Here is a 17,258-nt window from a genome sequence, read left to right as displayed (position 1 = left end):
AGAATATATCTCCTGTCCTCAAGGAGGTTACTACCAAAGTAAATACCATTCAAATGATTCAGCTAGTTTCATTCACAAGAAATGATCAGTGTCCCTGAGGAAGAACTCTGAGATGTTCAGAGACCCAATACTGGGAACCTGAACTACAGCAAAGGTCAGCGAAGATCTACTTGGTTTGGTGGTGAATACGGGATGAATCTACCAAATATAAATGCTGCATTTAAATTATCTGAAAGATTAAAGAAAACCCTCACACACACCGACGAGGATGGGATTCGAACCCATGCGTGCAGAGCACAATGGATTAGCAGTCCATCGCCTTAACCACTCGGCCACCTCGTCACACATATTCCTTTCGGAATCATTTTATTCCTCCCCACAGCTCATTCTGAAGTAATACTTTTAGTCATCCTTTCTCTGGTTTAGTTCTGACTCAAGCAAGACTCACAACCACACCCAGAATCGAGTATTTTTAGGCATGCTTCACAGCAAATATAAAACCGATGAATGACACTTAGAACGATTCACTTACTTGGCACGCATCAAATGAACAGGCAAAACCAGTATGCCCAGCTAGGTATTCAAATGTAGATCCCTGCTGGAAACAGGAATAAAGGAACACCCGGATTTCAGTCCTGGTTTGCCGACCCCACTCCAGCCAGCCCCCCAGAGTGGTGTGCCAGAGACTCGACTCCCTGGGTTCCGGCACTCTGCAGGGGAACAAGATTCCCTTCCTTCTAGGGAGAACACCTGTCAGGCTTCCTGTTTTCTGGGTGGCGGCTGGGAATAACGACGACAAGGAAAACTCGGCTCTGTGATTTTTTAAGTTGCTTCTGAAATATGCTGGAGAGCTAGGAGACGCCTCCTTGTCTCTCTTGTTTCTTCACTGGGGCTTGAATTGATCCGTCTGCCACACGCGCATAGAGCAATAGGTGAAATCGAGACTGGAAAAGGATAGAAAAACGCAGCGCCCTGATGGGGCCGTTTTAATTCTAAAGTAGAATCCTAAGGTGTAAAATAATTTAGCGTGGGCTACCACCAACACTGAGAAGAGCGGGTGGAGAAATCCAGCGCAGGAGCCAGGATGCCTGAATTCTGTCCCATTCACCGTGTGACCTAGGGCAGGTCACTTCACCAATTCCATCCCCATGCACTCCCGCTCCGCATTTTTTGTCTTTCTAGTAGGAGCTAAATTTGACAATGTACTTTGAGAATTCACTGTCTGCTTTTCTGTATTTAGCGAAGAATACTGGAGAGATTCTTTCTTGCCAACTTGAGGTTGCTTCCTAGTTGTTCTCAGCTTTAACAAGTGGGCCTATTTTCTCTCCCTCTCATATTCCTCTACAGAATGTCATATCCTCCTTGTCAGCATACACTTACCCAGCATGGGAAACGCACCTTCAATCCCTGGGCTAGAGGACTAAGGATTTGTTCACTTAAAGAGTCGTTTGACAATCTATTTTTTCCTTTGAATGAGGTCAGTTATGATTTTTCTCAACGCCTGAATTAGCACTACCAATCTGCTGTTCAAATCAGTTAATGCTTCATTTCTTTTGTTCCTCTTTCAGGATTCAAAAGAATCTTAATTTTATACCAATGACTTCTAAACTACTTCTCAATACAAACATTGTGAGGGAAATCTCCTCTGTTAAACTTGCTAAACAAGATTTTATTTAGACAACTTTTTCTCCAAGTAGAGGGCAAGGGCCATATTTCTTTACTCATTGTATTACATCAGCACTTAATAGGTATACAACAACTATTTCTGAATGAATTCATAAATAATGAATAAAAATCTAGGTATTTAATAAAAGAACCACCAAAAATCAATGTATTCAGCAAGACTATTTTTTTTTATTATTGTAAACAAATGGGATACATGTTGTTTCTCTGTTTGTACTAGTAAGTAAATGTTCATTAGGTTATTGATTGAATTAAGCTGGCACTTCTCAATCACTATTCAAGTGTTTTGCATTATCTCCATCATCCTTAAGGAAAGACAACCCAGTGGGGTTGGGGAGAGACCAATGAATATATTGACCGTCCACAGAAGTAGACAATGAATACCTGGGTGGGAAAAGTTAAGCTGTAGTTATCTAATTACAGGAGACTCAGCAAAGAGTAACTTGAGAATTAAAAACTCCATATGTTCCTGAGTTTTATCTCTACCAAATTTTCACTGTGTCCATCAAAGAATTTCCCCCATGTTTTCACTACATTCCACCTCTTAAATGTTGCACCAACTCAACACTACCACACTGAGTACCAAGCCTCCAACACATGAACCCTTGGAAGACAAACCACTTCCAAACCATACCAGTAACCTAGGAGAAAGAGGTATATCACATAGCTTATGTGTATAGTAAGCTATATCATCTACATGCTCTATAATGCTTTAGCATGCTCTATAATGTTCACACAACAATGAAATTACTTAATTACACATTTCTTGGAATGTATCTCCATCCCTAAGCACATGTGACTGTAACTAAAAACTGGAGTAATTACAACATACACGTAATGGAACACCATAAGGAGAAAAAAGAAAGAAACACAGGAATCAGAGAATACCAAGTAAGAGCAATACCAAAAACTTGACACCAACACAGCATGTTCAAACTGCAGAAGGTAAAAGACCAAGAAAAATCTTGAAAGAAACCAGAGAATAAAAATATCTTACATGCAGAGTAATGAGGATAAGGATCACATTGGACTTACTTCTCTTCAGAAACCATGCAAAGAATAAGAGAGGAGTGAAATATTTAAATTAATGAAAGAAAAAATATGTCTAGTAAAATTATCCTTCAGAACTGACAAATACATACATTCTCAGACAAACATTGAGGGAATTTTTCACTAGCAGACCTGCCTTGCAAAAAAATGTTAAACACAAATTCTTCAGCGAGAATAAATGAAAAGATTTAGAAAAGGAATAAATAACTTAGGCCCAGTGATGCATGCCTGTTGTTTTGCTACTTGGGAGACAGAGGCCAGAAGACTGCAAGTCTGGGACCAGCAACTAAGTGAGACCCTAGGGGCCTCAGAAAATAAAAGGCCTGGGGATGTAACTCAGTTTGTGAGACCCTGGGTTCAATCCCCAGGACCAAAAAAATAAAAATATAAAAGGAATAAGTAAAAGTAAAAAAAAAAATCTTGTATTTTTCTTAATCTCAATTGATTTCACAAATAATATTTTCTTTAAAATAATAACAGCACCAACAACAGTGTACTTGGTGATTATTGCTTATGGATAGGAGAAGTGAATGACAGCAAAGTTATAGGGATAGGAACAAGAAATTGGGAATACTTTTATTATAAGGTTCTTATACTATCTGTGAAGTGACTACTACTTGAAAGTTAAATTCAATTAGTTTTAAATGCATCTACTAAACGTTAAAAGAGTCACTAAAAATTTTTTTTAAAAAATGTATAGCTCAGCGGGGTGCTGTAGCACAGGCCTGTAATCCCAGCAGCTCTGGAGGAGGATCACCAGTTCAAAGCCTGCCTTAGCAAAAGTGAGGTGCTAAACAACTCAGTGAGACCCTATCTCTAAATAAAATACAAAATAGGCCTGGGGATGTGGCTCAGTGGTCAGAGTGTCCCTGAGTTCAATCCCCAGTCTCCCCTGCAAAAAGAGAAGAAGAAGAAAAAAAAAGAAGCATAGTTCATATATTAAAACAGAACAATAAATGCAATCGAATAAAATGCTCAGTGAAAATCAGAGAAAGCAGAAAAAGAGATGAAGATATAAACAACAAAGAACCGAGTGCAGCAAATAGAAAGCAGTTACAAGTATGTGTGATTTTTATTTGACTCTACTAATAACCACTTTCAGTGAGGATGGTCTAAGTATGCCAAGTAATGAACACAAGATTATCAGAGTGATTTCAAAGACTTGGTTATATGTTGTCTATAAGAAAATCACATTAAATATACAGACAAATAGATTAACAGCAAAGAAGTGGAGAAAAATTAACCGTGCTAATGCCAATCCAAAGAAATCTTGAGTAGCTAAATTCATTTTAGACAATACAGATTTCAAAGCAAGGGAAACTAGCAGGGAATATGTTAAGGGAATGAAAAGAAAAATCACACTCAAGAAGAAAATATTTTCAAAATACTTTTCTAATAAAAGAATGTGATCCAAAATATATAAAAAACTCTTAAAATTCCAACAATAAGAAATGAACAACCTAAGAACAATCTAGGCAAAAGATTTGGACACTTCACCAAAGAAGATGTACAGATGGCAACTAAACTCTGAAAAAGATGCTAAGCATCATATAACACTCAGGAATTGAAAATTAAAACAATAATATGATACCATTATGCACCAAAATCTAATATAGTCACAACACCAGATGCTGACAAAATGAAATCTCTCTCTCTCTCTTTTTTTTTTCTTTCCTGCTCTGAAAGGAAAATGGTACAGATATTTTTCAAGATAGTTTGGCAAATTTTTAAAAACTAAAACTAAACCTTTTCACCACACAAAAATTTACCCAATTGAGTTGAAAATATGTTCACACAAAAATCTGCACATGTATATTTATAGAAATTTTATTCATAACAGCAAAAAAATTAGAAGCAAACAAGTGTACTTTGATAGCTGAATGGATAAATCAACTGTCATACAACCAGACGAAGGAATATTATTCAGTGCTAAAAATAAATGACCTACCTGTAGAGAAACAAACCAGTGTGAAATTGTTACTGTGTGATTCCAAACAGATGACATTCTAGAAAAAGCAAAACTACAGAGACTGAAAATATCAATGGTTGCTAGAGTTGGCGATGGGAAGGGTTGAATGGACGGAGCAAAGAGAATTTGGGGGATGGATAAATTATTCTTTACATTTCCATAATGGTGAGTGCATGTCATTATACATTTGTCAAAATCCATAGAATGCACAACACTCAGAACCAACCATAATATAAACTGTAGACTTGGAATAACAATGATATGTCAATGTAAGTTCATCAATTCTTCCAATGTATAATTTGATGGGGCATTATGATGTTGGATGTTATGCATGTGGGCAGGCAGGGTATACATGGGAACTCTCTTTACTTTCTGTTCAATATTACTGTGAACCCAAAAGTACTCTCAAAAAATAAAATCTATTAAATAATATTGTAAACAAAAATTTATACATCATGTAAGATTAGATTATGGTGTGCTTCAAATCTTTTTAAACTTTGCATACTTTTTTACTAATTTAAAATAGTATTGATTAATAGAAGTGTTTCAATTTCCCACAATTATGGTGGATTCATTATTTTTTCAAATAGTGCTATGAAATTTTGTTTTGCACATGTTGAGGCTATTTTGATCACATGCATGTATGCTTAATTTTGTCTTCCTGGTGAAAACATTTATTTTGTAGCATTTTTATCTTGTACTCTATTTCATCTGATATTTTTAAAATATATTTTAGATGTTGATAGACCTTTATTTTATTCATTTATTCATATGTGGTGCTGAGAATAGAACCCAGTGCCTCACACATGCAAGGCAAGCACTCTACCACTGAGCCACAACCTCAGCCCCTCATCTGATGTTAACATAGCAAACTCAACTATATTTTGGTTAATATTTACCTGATGTAATCTTTATTATCCTTTTGTTTTCATCCTTTCTGTGACCTTAGTTTTAGTAATAGCTTCTCCAAATAGCATAAGGCAAGTTTGGTGTATGTAATTTAACTGTCTTTTAACTGGAGATTTATTTTTGTTAGACATACATTTTATGTCCCGCCCCCCCCCCCACTTTTCTTTGTGTCATGGTTTTTTAAACTTATTGGGTTTATGCTTGTTAATGTTCTTTTCTATTTTTTATATACTGAAGTATTTAAAGAATCTCATGATGCTTGAAAGTAGATTAAGGCACTTCAGAAAAAAAAGGGAAATGAATGAAGTAAGAATTGCAAATGTTAATCATTGTTAAACCTGGTTAATGTGTGCATGAAGATTCATTATACAATTCTAACTTTATATAAATGTGAATGCTTTAATAATTAAAAAAAAAAAAAAAAACTAAGAGAAATGTCTTTGGTTCTAGTCTTGGTTATTGCTGTGGTTTGTAGAAATGACCACCAAAGGCCCATGTGTTAAAGGCTTGGTCCCCATTTGATGAAGCAATTGAGAGGTGGTGGAACCTTTAAGAGATGAGGCCTAGTGGGAAGTCTTAGATTATTAAGGACCTACCCTTGAAGGGGTTTGAACCCAGCGGCACTTGAAGGACCCCGGTCTCTTCCTCTCTCTTTTTCACTTTCAGTCAAGAAGTGAGCAGCTTTGCTCTACTACATGCTCCCTGCCATGGTGTGCTTCTTTGTTGCAGACCCAAAAACCATGAAACCAAATGATCATAATGAGAACCTCCAAAACTGTGAACCAAAATAACCTTTCTTCTGAGTTGATTATCTCACATATCTATTACAGTAACAGAAAACTTACAACATGGTTGTCCACTCCCTGTTTTTGTCTATTGCTTTTTTTAAAAACTCATTTTGCCCTGAGACTCAGGGGGCTGAGGAAGGAGGATCACCAGTTCAAAGCCAGTCTCAGCAAATTAGTGACGCCCTCAGCAACTTAGTGAGATCTTGTCTCAAAATAAAAAATAAAAAGTGCTGGGAATGTGGCTCAGTGGGTTCAATCCCTGGGACCAAAATATAAAAGAAAGAAATAAAAACTCATTTTGAAGGTCAATTTGATAAATAGACACTTTTTAGACTGACAATTGTTTTCTTTCAATGTATCAAAAATATATTTTATTATTTTCTGGATTTTATCATGACATTAATGTTAATTAATATGCTGGCTAACATTCTAATTGCTCTTTTTTGCTGAAGACATATCTGTGGCTAATTTTAGTCTGCTTATACTTGATCTAACAGTTTCCGTGTGAAGTATGCAATTATAGTTTTTTGTTTGTTTGGTATCTAGTATTGAACCCAGCGGCACTTGACCACTGAATCACATCCCCAGCCCTTTTTAATATTCTGTTTAGGGACAGGGTCTAGCTAAGTTGCTTGGGGCCTTGCTTGGTTGCTGAGGCTGGCTTTGAACTCAAGATCTCCCTGCCTCAGCAGCCTAAGCCATTGGGATTACCAAACCATTGGGATTACAGGTATGCCTTACAGGTTTGTAGTTGTTTCTTGACTTGCTAATGAAATTCAGTACTTTCTGAATCTATGGATGAAATTTTTTCTCAATTTCTAATAAAATTCTAGCTGTTATATCTTAAAATATTACCTCACCTACATTTTTTTCCTCTTCTTTTATTCCTGGGCTCTAATTACACATACTTCAGAATTTCTCACCTGATCCTCTATTTCTTTCCTTTTCTAAAAAATATTTTTCAGTTGTACAGAATTGCTGACTTTTTTACATAATGATGGTGTACCAAGAGGGCAAGAGTTAAAACCACAAGGTTTCTTGAGATCTGTGCTTGGAAATAAATAGTACAATATCACTTCCTCTATGTCCCATTGGTCAAAATAGGTTGCAAGGGTAGTTCACACTCCTGGATTAGGGAAACAGAACCTGATGGGAGAATATACAAATAATTTATAGTCCTATTCATCTATTTCAACTCATTTCACATGTTCCATGTTTTTAAATAATTTTTGCTGTATTCTAGATTGATGTTTTAGTTTTATTCTTTCAGTTTAGTAATTTTTTTCACCTGGTGCTAATATGCTATTTCACAGTTAATTTTTTAAATTAACTATTTTATCTTTACTTTTGAGGTTTATTTCTTGAGACTAAATTTTCACATAATTTTACTCACTCTTCTTGCATACTGTGCTTGTAATCATATCCCTAATTTACTGATATATTTTCTTCATAGTGCTTCTATATTTTGTATCTTAAATATCTGCAGGTCTTTGCATCTAAACATGACTTTTTGTGTGTCTGTTGATTCTCAAATGTAGTAGTTTATTTTCTTATATCTGTATTTTTCTTTATTGTGGACTTTTTTTTGGTGGTTTTAGTATGAGGGAATCTTGCAGGCTTAAGTTGGGGAAGGGTTTTTTCAGAAAGGATTTATTTTAGCCCCTGCTGAAAGCTCTAGGACAAAGTTGACCATGAACCATTTCTATTTCACTACAGGTTTTGGGCTATTACAAGAGCATCAGGCTCAGGTCCTGTGCCTCATCTGCTGTTATGATATTAAATATTTGTGCTCAAAGTGGTATTTCTGTTAGCATCTGGATTCAGGCTAAACCTGCTCCTCTGCTGGTCAAAGTTGAGTTCCTCCATTTTTTGCTCCCATCTGCTCCAGTTCCCAGGAATTCAGCAGGGTTGCCACATCTATAACTTTGGCTCTTGACCACCCTGACCTTAGCTCCATGTATTCCCAAATCACTATAGAACCCATATATTATTTTGTTTTGAGTGACATCTAATGAATTCTCTTACCCTTTATGAGACCAGATATGTTACACCAAGTGTACTATCTAGAAACTAATTGCTGGGGAGTAGGAAGTTCCACTAAAGCTTCTAGTCAGTCATAACTGGTAAAAAATTTTAAAAAATAAGAACTAAAAGAACAAATGACTGAAAATGCATACTTTAAAACAATTTTTTAGTTGTATGTGGACACAATGTCTTTATTTATTTTTTATGTGGTGCTGAGTATCAAACCCAGTGCCTCACAGGTGCTAGGCAAGTGCTCTACCACTGAGATACAACTCCAGCTCCTGAAAATGCATACTCTTGTCATGAAAAGTGATGGGTTTTGTCTTAGTTCATTTCTGTTGCTAATAAAGTACCTTAGACAGGTAATTTATAAAGAAAATAAATTTATTTGACTCATGGATCTGGAGACTGGGAAATCAAAGGGATTATTGGTGGCATCTGTTTGGCATCTAATGAGGGCTTCTATCTATACTCAAATGTGGTGGAGGACATCACAAGGAGAGAGAGAACAGGCTGCTAGCTCAGATTTCTGATAATCACTAATAATAATCACTAATGTATCATGGCAGTTCCACTCTCATGCTTTCCTTTAGTACTAATTACCTCTCAAAGGCCCCACCTTCAAATTCATTAACATATGAATTAGAGGATTAAGTTTCCAACACATGAATTTTGGGAGGGACACATTCAAATCATAACAGTTTTCACTCAACCAAAAATGTTGGAGTTGAAATTAGGACAATGGTAAGCTTAGAGAAGATTTTTGCTACAACTAAAATTTACAAGAAATTAATATAGGCTACATAAAAAGACCCCTCGCAAAAGAAGTAGCAAACAAACAATAATCTAAAAATATCATCAGAAAAATAAGGAAACACAAAAAAAAGGAAAACTCAGAGAAGGGATATCTAAATAACTTACAATATGAAGATATGTTGAACTCACTAGAAGTAAGAAAAAAGAAAATTAAAGATGTTGGGAAATTTAACTTATGTGCACTGCTGGCAAAACAGAAATGATTGCAACTGTACTGGAATGCAGTGTTGCCGAATTTAGTGCAATGAAGTATGCATACTAGTTTCATATGGCTGCTAAAACAAATTAATACAGGCTTGGAGGCTTAAAACTATTTGTATTTATTCTCTTACAGTTTTAAAGATCAGAAATCCAAAAACAATCTCATGAAACAAAAATCTAGGTATTGCTGGGGACACACTCCCTCCAGAAGCATAGGGAAGAATCAGCTTCTTTGGTTTTTCCAGGTCTTAGAGCTGCATTGATTGCATTCCTAGTTTGTGGTTGTTTTCTCCATCATCAAAATCAGCAGTGAAGCATCTTGCTTCAGTTCACACATTATCTTCTTCTCTACTTCCCTCCTATGAAGACACATGTGATTATATTTAGGGCACATCTGGTTAATATCATTTTCCTATCTCAAAATCATTGACTTACATCATCACTCTTCTACCACATGTCCCAGGGATTAGCACCTGGATCTCTTTGGGGGCTATTATTTCACTTACCAAGGTATGAATATTTTTTGTACCCAGTAATGTAAGTCCTAGGTTTATCTCTTATTGAAATTCTCCCTAAGATTCTTAGGGGAAACTCTATATTGATGCTTATGGTGAAAAGGCACAATGTATGTTTTAAAAGTCTTAAATCTGGTTCTAAGCCCTATTGTCAGTCAACTATCTGTCACTAGAACACAATACCTGAGATGATCAATGTTTTGGAGGTTTCAGTTCATAATAAATTGACCTTGTTTCGGGTCTGTGGCCAGACCCGAAACAAGGCAGCAAAACTGCTCACCTAATGGCTGGGAAGTAAAGAGAAGAACAGGAAAAGTCTGGGGTTCCACAGTCCCCTTCAGGCCATGTCCCAATTCCCTAAGGACCTCCTACCACAACTCATTTTTCAAAGGTTCCACTATCTCCCTGTATCATCACAAACTGAAGATCAAATATTTGACACGTGAGCCTTTGGAGTACAATCAAGATCTAAAGTATAGGAGCCCTCTTACTTATCTCTTCTAATTTTAAATATTATTCATATATGTTGAAAAAAACCCAGAATATCTAGGTTAAGCATCACCACTAGTTTTGATTTTCAATCCTTTCCGAGTATTGTTTTTCCATTCTCATATCTTCTTCCTTCCTACTTTTTCCTATCAGTAGAAAGTAATTTTTACCTCCTTTTATAGGTTAAAAGAAGCTTTTATTTGTTTTTTTCACAAAGAATTTCTCATATCATAATCATTAGGAGTGGTGAGTTTGTTATCTGGTTAGCACTTGTAAAGGAAAAGTGTTCAGAGAACATTTTTTTCTACAAGAGGACTCATTTTAGAAAAGGACCATTTATTTCCCTGTGGTTCTCCCTCCACTGTCAGAGATCCCTGTAGCCAGACATTTAAGAGTTTCTGAGCTGGGAAAGATGTGCCATTCAAAAGGATATTTATGGATTCCTCCAAGTTAGGAAGCCCCAATTTAATACAAACAACAAAAATAATAGTAGCCATTGAATAATAAAGACACTTTGTGCCAGGCCCCAAGCAAAGCAACTTTTGTACATTTCTTCTTTAAATTTCACTACAATCCTGAAAATAGGTACTATTATTTACAGTTCAATGTGAAGAAACTGAGATTTTGAGAAATTAAATATTTTGTCCAATCTAGAGAGCTAAGTCTCCAAGGCCATTTCAACCCCAAATGTGGCAAACTTCAGTATGTATAAACAAGTATAAAACACTGCTTCCCTTTTTGCCCCAGGCCAATGTTCTCTTGCAAAACCCATATGGTGTTTGCTGCAAAGAAATGTCTACCATTTTGTTTTACTGGAGTTCTCAACCATAAAGTAAAATTGCTCAGCACAGTTCTAGGCAAGGAAAAGAGATCCCTTTTGCTCCTGAGTTCTCTTTTGTGTCTCCTTAAAACCTTTTTTAAACTTACTGAGTGCAGAATTTAAAATGAGTATAAATTGCAAAGGGGAATAAGCATATTCTATAGAACATTATTCTATGCAGAGTGTGGAATGAAATCGGGACCTATCAATAGTGGTCCTGATGGTGGGAGCTGCAAGATGAGGGGGTAGCATTTTTTTTTTCTTCTTTTAGGTTCTAGATGGACACAATACCTTTATTTTATTTATTTATTTTTATGTGGTGCCGAAGATCAAACCCAGTGCCTCACACATGCACTTTACCACTGAGCTACAACCCCAGCCCTAGCATTTGGTTTTGAGAGTATTTTAAGAGGATCATTCTTCATTATTTTGTCTTTTCCGGAAGGAGACAAAAGAGAAAGAAAAGAAAGGGAGAAAAGGGTTCGAAGATTAACCATCATAAATAAATATCCACTAAATGTAAAAGCACTAAAATAAGTTCAGATCACAATTTTCTAGTATTCGTTGAATACAAACTTCTTTGGAAGTTTGTTCCTTGATATCTGAGGGGTATTATCTCCAGGAGCACCATGAAGAGCAAAATCCATGGATGCTCAAGTCCATTATTAAAAAGCAGCATATTTTTTCTCCCACATATAGACACGATTTTCCTCCAAAATATTTTTAATACACTGTTGATTCCATGGATACAGAACCATGGATATGAAGGGCTGGCTGTATTTATGTTTGTGGAGGAAAAAAAAAAAAAACTCGCTTGCCCTCACTCTTAGTTTGAAAGGGATGTACCAGGCCAGGGCAGAAATCAGTTGGGGAAAAATAATTCCCAGCCCCAATTCTCACCTTGATTACCCTCATCTATGTGTGCTTGTAGGAGACTGCATGTTAGTTGTTTACTTACTGGACATGACAGTAGACACAGTCTAGGAGAAAGTAAAGAAAAATAAAGAAGTACACAAGAAATAATGGGGGCATTTCAAATACGTAAGCACTGCTTTGAAGGGACATTGGTCAAATATAAGACTACTTGAGCACCAAAATAATTAAGTATAGAAATCAATCATAAACTATTAAAAATAGGAATCCATACAAATGATAAATTGATAATGAAGAAATATACAAAAAAGATACTGAAATTCATGCTTTGAACAACATGCCAACCTACTAAGAGAGCTGAGGTTGGAAGATTAACCATCATAAAGAAAGATTGGTTTGGACAGTGATGTTAAATCTAGGTTGAAATTATGATGAGGAGCAGGATATTTGCAATCTTAAATTGTCTCCTCATATAGCAGTGATCAAAATTAACCCCACCTATGAGGAACAGATGGATTTCCCCTGTTTTCAGCTATTATACTGCAAAAAGCACACATTATTTACACAGAGTATTTCAGTGGGGAAGGCATAACCTGAGCCTAATTTTAAGAAAATATCAAACTTAAAATTATATTACATTAAAAACATGAAATAAAGACAATATTTTCAAAAGACATCTCAATGTCATAAAAGACAAAGGTATGTTCTAGATTAAGGAAAACCAAAAAGACTTGACAATTAAATGCAATACCAGATCCTAGACTACATCCAGCACTTGAGGAGAAAATCAGGTTGGTAAACGTGGAATGCTGAGTATAGATTAAATACAGTTATGGTATCAAAGTTACATTTACAAAAGTTTATAATAGTATTGTGCGGGGAGAGAGAGCAAATAAATGATAAAGCAAATGGGGTAAAATTCTAACAATAGCTAAATTTAATATATTAATATATTTGTACGGTTTATTTTTTAACTTTTTAGTAAGTTTGAAATTGTTTCAAAGAGAGAGAATAAGAGATTTCCCTCGAAGTGCACCAAAGTCAACGGCTGTGAATTTAGGCGGACCAAGCTTGCTTTTTAAAATATGGAAAGCATTCCCCCCCAAAAATCTAAGGAACTAGTAATTCTTCACAGTTCGTGGGTTCTCTAAGGACTGGTTGCCCAGAAATAGAAGTCAGCCCTGCTTTAATCTGATCATCTGATAGTCACATTTTAAAAAAATATTTTTCTTTAGTTGTCAACGGACCTTTATTTATTATGCGGTGCTGAGAATGGAGCCCAGTGCCTCACACGTGCTGGGGAAGCGCTCTTCCACTGAGCTACAATCCCAGCCCAGATAATCACTTTTAACACCCCTTTCCCAACCCGCCCACACACGTTCGTTTAGCAACCGACCGCCAGGTTTTTGCAGCAAGTAAAGGCAGCTTGGGGCGAAATGTGATGTCTCTCACTGGGCTTCAGGTTTCCAGTTTATCCAGTGATTGATCCGGGACATCTTCAGCTTGTAGGGACATCCCCTGCTATCACCACGAAATGTTAAGTATACACTGTAGCTTCTGGATCCAGAGATGATTTGAGAGTCTTTGTTCCGAGATGACCAGTGCTGGGCGCGGGGACTCCTTTGCACTCAGCCCAGTTCCCTTCCGCACCTGAGCGGTCTCAGTGGGTTCCCTTCCTGCACAGTTACCTCTCTAGAGGCCTTAAGGCTGGACAGGAAGAAATAACAACTTTGTCCCCTTTCAGTCTCATTCCTTTGGAATCTCATTTTGTTGCTTTCTTCAGAAGCAGCTGTATAGGAATCAGCTCAGCTATTCATAAATGGGAGAGCTTATTTTCACATTTCCTCCTCAATTTATCAAATCTTTTAGAGGCAGAGATTATAAATTATTAAAGATATCCTACAATTTTGTCTGCTGGGGGCGTAGCTCAGTGGTAGAGCGTGTGCTTAGCGTGCACGAGGTCCTGGGTTCAATTCCCAGCGCCTCCATGAACTTTGAGAGGCTGAATTGCATCTCAGAGGACCTTACCTTTATTTCTGTTGATCAGTATACCAAGTTCATTTCTCGTATTAACCTTGTTTTCTTTCATAACTTCCTATCTTTCGTTGTGGTACCCAATGATGTCCTGGACCCAATGTAACATAGTTTTGCAAATTAATTGTTTAATTGGCCTGGTTTCTTTGATTTCCATACTAACAATATTGCTGGAGAGCAGAAAGGGGAAAAGTTAAAATAACACATCCTTAGTGTCATTCACTTTTTAAATTATTAATCTTAAGAGTTCTTGGAGCAAATAACACCCTGTTAGTTTTTTGTTAGAAAAAACTAACAAAAAAACAAAACAAAACCTTATTATTTATTTCTTCTGAGCTTCTGACCACTTCATAGGTTACATTTTCTCAAATGGATGTATGTATAAGCAATGGTTCTGTTATTACTGTGGAGTAGAAGACATAAGAAAGACCATGCAGTAATCCCAACCGAATAAGGGGTGCGTCCCAAGCCTAAACTGAATGATACAGATAAGACTGGGTAGTTGAATGATTCCAGAACTACAGCCACTTTGCTGAAATAACAGTGCGAGTGTGACAGACCAAAACGTCTGAATATCTTTTTTTATTTTTAACTTCTCATTCAGTCGAAATAAATGACATTTATTTGGGGCTCAGTTTAGAAATAACTAAACACCACTTCTCCCCAAAACAAATAAGTATCCGACGACATTTATGTGTTAACCAATCCAAAAACCAAAGCTGATTTGTCTAGGCCAAAGCTAATCTGAAATATTTTGAGATTTTAGTACTGGGAATTGAACCTAGGGGTGCTTTACCATTGAGCTACATCCCCAGCCCCCTTTTTAAATTTTTTCCTTTATACTTTTTATTTTGATACAAGATATCCCTTAAGTTGCTGAGGATCTTGCTAAATTGCTAAAACTAGCCTTGAACTTGTGATCCTCCTGTCCTAGCCTCCCCAGTAGCAGCTGAGTTGGGATTACAGGTGTACTGCCAGCACACCAGGGTTTTTGTAAGAATTTTTTTCAAAAAAATAAATTCTTTGTAATATATATTGCTCAGAGGTTGTTCCTGTTTTATGGTACTGGGATTCCAGCCCAGAACCTGGTGAAAGAAAGCACTTACCACTGAGCTGTATATCCCCAGTACTTTTTAAAATTTTTATTTTGAAACTGGGTCCCACTTAATTGCCCAGGATGATCTGGAACCTGAAATCCTCCCACTTCAGCCTCCTGGGTAACTAGGCTGAGATTATAGGTACGTGCCACCATGCCTAGCTGTTCATGTTTTTATGGTGTGTTCCACCTATTTGAGTCTCCTTAAGGTATTTTGTGGCCAAATAGATTAAAAATTTTTCATAACAAGATAATGATATCTGTTATCTTTATGACTGCTTACCATTGTAATGGAGGTTTTAGCTAAAGCATTTAAACATGAAAAAGCCTGACATCACCTTTAGGTGAAATTTCACATGGTTAAAAAAGAGGTAGCCACACACCATGTGTCCCTTGATTAAGTAAAATTGAACAAACCCAGAATTAACAATGAAATATTTGTGTTAACATAATCAAACAGATGGAACCATCTATTTATGGAATATGTTGGAAATACAGGAATATATTTAATAACACCTTCAGGAGGCAATCAGCCAAATCCAGAATATGGAAAATTCTCCTGGACAAGCTGAACCTCAAAAAACAAATGGCATGGGAAAAAAGAAAAGGGTGAAACTGATACAGGTTAAGTGACATGTAAGGACAATGACAGATAAACATGACATGGTTGAATCTTGATTCAAATAAAATGATAAATGAAACAATTGAACAAGACCATCAGATTAAGGAAGTTTTGTTCATGTGTTGTGATATTATTGTGATGGTGTTAAAAATGTTTATGATTATAAGTTAACATTAATTTATGGATGAAATTAATATAATTAAAAAGTAGGTTAGAGTAGCCATGGGAGAAGGTCCAGTCCCACAAGACTGTTTCCCACTTCAGATGTCAGTTGCCAGTCTCAAGTTGTGACCTGTACTTCTGTCCAACCAGCTACAGATTGGGTGTTCCCATGACCCACTTCTCAGGTTCAATTAATTTGCTAGAGTGGGTCACAGGACACAGGGAAACACTTTCCTTACATTTATCTATTTATTACATAAAGGATGTTCAAAGGACAGAGATGAACAGCTAGAGGTAAGAGATGCATAGAACAAGGAATGGGGAGGGGCACAGAATTTCCACATCCTCTCTTGTTATCCACCCTCCGCATTTCCACATGTGTAGTAATCTAGAGGTCCTCTGAACTCTGCCCTTTAGGAATTTTTAAACCTTTATTTTGCAGGCTTCGTTGATTAAATCATAAGATATTTATGACCTATTCAATATTCAGATCTTTGTTGGACTCCCTGGAAGCTAGGGAGTGAACCTGAAAGTTCCAAGATTCTAATCAGATGGCTGGTTCCCTTGGCAACCAATCTCCAACCTGAAAAAAATTCTCCTACGGGCCCATCTACAGAGGTTTCATCAGCTCTCCTGCAGGAACTGAGGATATATATCTTACTTCATTATTATATTTTATTATATCACAATATTATAGTGGTAGATCCATGACATACCATTAGAAACAATGAGTAAGATATACACATGGCAAAACACCATGTTTATTTTAAAGGGAAAGAAATATACTGATTCATATGAATGGTTGAATGTAGAAAAAAATAAAAATATATTCACAAAGTAATATGTTACAAGAAAACATAAATAATATGACATATTAAACACATTCAAATTATTGCATATTGTGGGAGGAGCCTGAGACAAGAAAGGGGAAGTGGGATAAAAAAGGAACATATAAACATAGTTAACTCCAGGTAAATAATGTCAGAATTGAATTAAAATATAGGTCCCCAGGTGGAGAAGTGATCGATGTTCTCATCAGTAGGGGGAAAACCCACACACATGTAGGTGACAGAGGTGTAGTCTTCTATGTTGTATTGATTGTTAGAGAAGGAAAATATTTTTTCTCTACACCTCAATCACATTGTACTTTTCCATTCCTTCAAAGATAGGTGCTAGATTGCCTCCAAATCCCTTTAAATATGATAA

General features: G+C 36.3%; 2 non-coding genes across 2 annotated transcripts; one reads left to right on the top strand and one right to left on the bottom strand.

Moving 5' to 3' along the window:
- Positions 1–260: 260 nt before the first annotated feature.
- On the bottom strand, positions 261–342 carry Trnas-gcu (transfer RNA serine (anticodon GCU)). Its single transcript has one exon. It is a non-coding gene; the product is annotated as a tRNA-Ser (tRNA).
- A 13,712-nt stretch (positions 343–14,054) lies between these two features.
- Positions 14,055–14,126, top strand: Trnaa-agc (transfer RNA alanine (anticodon AGC)). The gene has a single exon. It is a non-coding gene; the product is annotated as a tRNA-Ala (tRNA).
- Positions 14,127–17,258: the final 3,132 nt, after the last annotated feature.

This window comes from Sciurus carolinensis, chromosome 7, assembly GCF_902686445.1.
Source record: "Sciurus carolinensis chromosome 7, mSciCar1.2, whole genome shotgun sequence".
NCBI classification, from domain to species: Eukaryota; Metazoa; Chordata; class Mammalia; order Rodentia; family Sciuridae; genus Sciurus; species Sciurus carolinensis.
This window is presented reverse-complemented; position numbering and strand designations above follow the sequence as displayed.